This window comes from Myxocyprinus asiaticus, chromosome 21, assembly GCF_019703515.2.
Source record: "Myxocyprinus asiaticus isolate MX2 ecotype Aquarium Trade chromosome 21, UBuf_Myxa_2, whole genome shotgun sequence".
In the NCBI taxonomy this organism is placed as follows: Eukaryota; Metazoa; Chordata; class Actinopteri; order Cypriniformes; family Catostomidae; genus Myxocyprinus; species Myxocyprinus asiaticus.
In genome coordinates, this window is record NC_059364.1 from 11,643,279 (window position 1) to 11,649,990 (window position 6,712).

Below are 6,712 nucleotides of genomic sequence, written 5' to 3' on the forward strand. Positions count from 1 at the left end.
AACCAGCAGACTATTTATCCATGCACACAACTAGGGAGATGATTTTTATTATATGGCATTAGGGAAAAATCTATAATATCCATGGTCCCTTAAGAATTTCACATGATAAAAGGGAAATCTTAGCTGTAGAATTAAAAGTAGGTGAAACCAGGACTAGTTGTCAAAATCTATTTCTGTAGACACATACCATAAAGTCTTGGCTACAATAACTCCACCGTTATTGCCCAGGGAGTAAAATACAGATCATTAACACACATTAAACTTGTGTAACAATAGCGGGACATGTTGTCACATTATAAGAGGTAAGCTGTCACAATGGAACCTGCCATTAATTAGCCTATTATAGTCTTTTCAACTAAATTTTAACAGTGAAACAATTTTGAAACATACCATTATTAATGAAATGGCAAAAATATAGAAGGTAACATACAAAATGGTTATATACCATTGTTTTGGCCATTAAATATTGTAATTAACATATTTATAATATTCAAAGCACTTTGTCATGAAAACACAGTTCAACTTTTCTGTAAAAATCTACCGTCATTATATAACTGAAAATTGCCTGTATGTATACCAGTGTGGTTTTATTGTGTTCACTTGTTTACTCAAAGTGACAATTAGCCCCATCCTCCACTAAATATACAATATATATAAAGACAGAAAAGGTTGTACAAATTAAAAAGGAAAGTCTCTTTTCAGATATAAGCCTTCATTCCATATTCTTGGAAATCCTTATCCTTAACTAAATTAAATGTACAGTCCAAAATTCCATTTAAAAAAGAAAGTTATGATTTTGTGAGGCACAGCATCACTGTCTACCTTTCTTATGTCTTCAGCGTGTGCTTCACCATTGGTAATTTATTTTAAGGTTAGTTTGAGTTGCTGCTAACTGACACGTCACTGCTATGAACATGTTTAATCAAAAGACAGAAGGCTGAATAAACGCATAAGGGGGGTATGAATCTTCCTCAGTTCAGTGAGTGTCTCTCGAGATTACAGTTTAGGGTGATTCATCGAGGGAAAGAGAGGAACGGACAGCGCTGTGAATAATGAAACAATTGTCAAGGGAGCTGTGCAGCACAGTGGAGGACAAAATCAAAAAGAAGGGATCAGAGAGGATGAGAAAGCAACTATTCACCTGATAATTGGGCAGATAAATTGGAGCGTTAAATCCATCAGCTCCAAAACAATGTTACGTTTTATAGATTGCTGGCCTGTGGTAAACCTCATGTATAAATATGAGCTAATTGGATTCTGTGTGTTATTTTTTTATTTTTTATTTTTTTATGTATCAGTGGAGATGACTTCTTAGCGTTGGGGGTGCGGAACAGCAGAATTGTTCTTAAGTATAATCTCGGCTCTGGTGTGGCATCAATTATCAGCGAGCATCTGAGTCCGAGGATCAACATTCACACTGTGCACTTTGGAAGATATATGAAAAACTGGCTGAAGGTGTGTTTATATTTGCAAGAATATAAAAGTGGTACCCTGCAGAATCACATCTTTTTACAGTAACCATGTTAAATGTGTATTGTGAATTTCTGTGCAAAATAATGACTGTTTGCCATTGGTCAGACAAATGGATCATCCCACCTCAAACTCATGCCATTAGTTGAACCATTGTTGCTATGTTGGACTGGATGGGATGCTCAAACAAACTGGGGATGTACAATACCACTTATATTTTTTATCCAGTTGCAACTATTAAGGCCAGTGTCACCTATACTGATACCAAGACCAATACCTCTATTAAATAGAATGTGAATTATTTATAAAATAAGTTATTACAGCCATTTAACATAATATTTGAAATCCATCATTATCAACATTAAATAGGCCTAAACGTCAACAATTACGGAACATGATCAATCACTTAACAACTTTTAATAGAAACAAAATTAACACGATTGGCTGATTAGATAATTGCATGAATAAATAGGTGTACAGGTGTAGCTAATAAGGTGGTATATATATATATATATATATATATATATATATATATATATATATATATATATATATATATACACACTCATGGAACACTTTTTATGTACACCTACTTGTTATATACACTACTGGTCAAAAGTTTTGAAACACTTATTCTTTATTATAATTTTTTTTTTTTTTTTTTTTTTTTTTACATTTTAGAATAATAGTAAAGTCATCAAAACTATGGAATAACATAAATGGAACTATGGGAATTATATTGTGACTAAACAAAATCCAAAAAACCCTTTGCCTAGAATTTGCAGACATGTACTCTTGACATTTTCTCAACCAACTTCTTGAGGTATCACCCTGGGATGCTTTTTAAACAGTATTGAAGGAGTTCCCATCTATGTTGGGCACTTATTGGCAGATTTTCTTTATTACTGGTCCAAGTCATCAATTTCAAAAACTTTTTTTGATCATGAGAAACATTTCAGTCAAGTGTTTCAAAACTTTTGACCGGTAGTGTGTATGTATATATATATATATATATATATATATATATATAGTTGAAGTATAGGACATCTACTTTGTGCATGACGCAAGTAATTTTTCCAACAATTGTTTACAGACAGATTGTTTCACTTTTAATTGACTGTATCACAATTCCAGTGGGACTTAGTTAACACTAAGTTTTAAGCAGCTTGGAAAATTCCAGAAAATGATGTCAAGCCTTTAGACAATTAGCCAATTAGCTTCTGATAGGCTAATTGGAGTCAATTGGAGATGTACCTGTGGATGTATTTTGAGGAAACAGTTAGACAAGTATCTATATCCACAGTAAAACGAGTCCTATATCGAAATAACCTGAAAGGCTGCTCAGCAAGGAAGAAACTACTGCTTCAAAACAACCATAAAAAAGCCAGACTACAGTTTGCAAGTGCACATGAGGACATCGATCTTGCTTTTTGGAGAAATGTCCTCTGGTCTGATGAAACAAAAATGTAACTGTTTGGCCATAATGACCATCGTTATGTTTGGAGGAAAAAAGGTGAGGCTTGCAAGCCGAAGAACACCATCCCAACCGTGAAGCATGGGGGTAGCAGCATCATGTTGTGGGGTGCTTTGCTGCAAGAGGGACTGGTGCACTTCACAAAATAGATGGCATCACGAGGAAGGAAACTTATGTGGATATATTGAAGCAACATCTCCAGACATCAGCCAGGAAGTTAAAGCTCGGTTGCAAATGGGTCTTCCAAATGGACAATGACCCCAAGCATACCTCTAACATTGTGACAAAATGGCTTAAGGACAACAAAGTCAAGGTATTGGAGTGGCCATCACAAAGCCCTGACCTCAATCTGAAAATTTGTGGGCAGAACTGAAAAAGCGTGTGCGAGCAAGGAAGCCTAAAAACCTGACTCAGTTACACCAGTTCTGTCTGGAGGAATTGGCCAAAATTCCAGCAACTTATTGTGAGAAGCTTGTGGAAGGTTACCCAAAAAGTTTGACCCAAGTTAAACAATTTAAAGGTAATGCTACCAAATACTAACAAAGTGTATGTAAATGTCTGACCCACTGAGAATGTGATGAAAAAAATAAAAGCTGAAATAAATCATTCTCTACTATTATTCTAACATTTCACATTCTTAAAATAAAGTAGTGATCCTAACTGACCTAAGACAGGGAATGTTTTCTATGAATAAATGTCAGGAATTGTGAAAAACTGAGTTTAACCTCTTAACGACGGGTGGGTCAAAAATGTATTTTTATGTTTAATGCATGTATAAACTGTGAAATTTTAAACTAATATTGACATCCAATATATCATTTGAAAGATCTTGGTCTCAAGATTTGATATTTTAAAGAGATTTTTTTTTAAAGAGATTTTTGATGATCGCAAAGTTACAACAATAAGATTTTATTAAACATGTTGAGTGAAAATCAAAGCATGGAAAATGAAACCGGAAGTTTTGATTTTTGTCTTCCAGCCAAACACAGATGAGCACAATCCTCCAAACTTCGGTATGCTTTTCATTGCAAGAGTCCAATGAATAAAATCCAATAGAGATTTTAGTCCTCAAATGTACAAATATGAAGAAATATTGATCAACCTGTCTTTGTTCAGGTTTTACATATTGAACACGTTATCATTCATGTCCATTCTGTATAGTGTTTCAGTAGCAAAACACCCAAACACATGTTGAACACATCCCACATCCCACATCCCACCGCCCTCCTGTACCCTTCCCGAAGGATACACATGCCAGTGTCCCCTAGGCACTGCTGGACACTTCTGCCAGCAAGGTTAGACCAGAAACAATCTGACCAACTGTTAAGAGTACATTCAGGTAAATTACACTGTGTCCTGACCAAGCACGACAAGTTTCCAGTGACAAGTAATTTTTCAGTCCACAATAAAAGTAAAAATGCTACCAGACGCAGCACAATTACAGTCAGTCAAAACTTATTTGATGTGAGTGAAGTGGAATCTTTGAAACTGAGATTTCACTATGCAGCGTAATGCCGCAGAAATAGAAACCAAGCAACCGACAACATATACTTTAGCTCATCAGTTGTTGCTCGTCAGGGCTGGTTAGGACAAAACTCATGGAATAGACAGCTTCTATTGCTTGTTGCTTTATTGTGTCCACCTGGTTAGGACATGGTGTGAGTTAGAATATTAAAAATACAAAGGATTTAACAGGCTATTTTCCTCTCTACTTAAAGCTGAAGTATATAACTTTTTCAGTTAAAATATTTTCTCCTCTCCCAGCTTAATATGCAGAGAAAACAATAAGTAAGCCATTCATAGGTTAATTTTCTCAAAAACTGTAAATACTGTCACTGTGGTGTTATACAAATTTCTGTGTTTGTTTTGAGCAACAAATTTAGACACGCTTCAACAACATTACTCAACCAATAGCATTAGTTAGGGGCAGGGATATTTGTCCAGGGCATATTCAGAAAGCTGTTTAGAAAACATTGTTTATTTTTGCAATTCCATTCAGTGGCGCTAGTGTTGCAGAAATTATATACTTCAGCTTTAATATTTAAAACATTTTAATACAAAAACATGTTAAAGGAATTATCTAGGTTCAATTCAAGTTAAGCTCAATTGACAGCATCTGTGGTATAATGTTGATTACCACAATAAATAATTTTGGCTTGAGCAACCCTTTCTTTACAAAAAAGCAAAAATCGAGCTTACAGTGCGACACTTACTATGGAAGTGAATGGGGACAATTTTTGGAGGGTGTTAAGGCAGAAATGTGAAGCTTATAATTTTATAATACCACTAACATAAATTCCTCTGTTAAAACTCCTGTATTATATGAGCTGTAAAGTTGTTTAAATCCTCATTTAAAAAAAAAAAACAAAAAAAATCTTTTTTTTTTTTTTATTGGCTATAACTTTACACAGAAAAGGTTATTTAGTGGTTTTATCACATTAAAATCATGTTAACATGCATATTGTTTATGTCTTGTGGCTATACTTTTGAAACAGTGAGTATTTTAATGTTTATGGCCTAAATTAACTCATCAAAATTCAAACAGTTCCCAAATATCAAAACATCAATAATGCTCTTCATACTGTATTCCACGAATGCTCTTCATATTCCAACCAATTCCCCAACCATCAAGGGATAGGAACATTTTGACTCATTGCTTTAATTTTTATCTTTATTTATTTTGCAGCTGTATTTATCAGTGATCCTTTCTTCAGTGGAAATCAGTCATCCTGGATGTCATTTCCTCCAGCCAACATAAGACACAGAACACATCTGCAATTGCAGTTTCAAACACTGTCAACAGAGGGTTTCCTGTTCTACACAGCACACTACCTAAGCGTTCGGTCTGGTGAGAGAGTATTTGTACTGAAAACTCAAAGCCTACATTAAGCAAAATTAAATCATTCAAGTGTAGTTTTATAACAAATATAACATTTATAAAAAATAACGTGTATTTTCTGCCTTTTCTCAAGGGAATTTCCTTAGTGTGTCCCTATCAGCTGGATTTGTGCAGCTTCGCTAAAATCTTGGGAACAAAACCATAGTATTACAGTCTCCAAATAAGGTCGATGTTACTGGCATGAGATGGCACACGTTGAAGGCTGGGAGAGAAGGCAACTGCGGCTTCCTCATTTTAGACAATGAGGCAGTAACTCGGAACTCTTCAGAGGGCACGACCACTCTGGATGTCAGTACAAACATTTTAATTGGCAGCATGCCTTCCCTGAATGCAATATCCCTGAATGCGATGGAGAAGGACCTGGTGGGATTCAGGGGTGGCATTCGGGAAGTCATAGTCAACAGGCATGACCTTGACCTTACAGATACTGGTGCACTTGACGGAGCTAATGTAGGTGACTGGGACGGGGCAGCATGTGGGTATAAAGTATGTCTGAATGGTGGATTCTGTCATCCAGTGGGTCTTTCTTCATTCATGTGTATTTGCTCCCCACTGTGGACTGGTCCACGGTGCCAACAGTCTATTTATTGCGTCAACAACCGTTGTCAACATGGTTTTCTTAGCGTTCATAGCGTAATGTATCCATATTCGTGCATGTGTACTTTTGGGTGGAATGGAACTTACTGTGACCAAGGAGTTGCATTGAGGATGATGAAATTTAATGGAAATTCTTATTTGAAATATAAGGAACTTAAGTATAACTCAAGAAATCTGATGTACACTGAGGTGTCTATTAATTTCTCCACATCAACAGGGACGGTTTGATTTTATGGTTGGGCAAAGCAGAGACTGAAGATGATGATCATCTA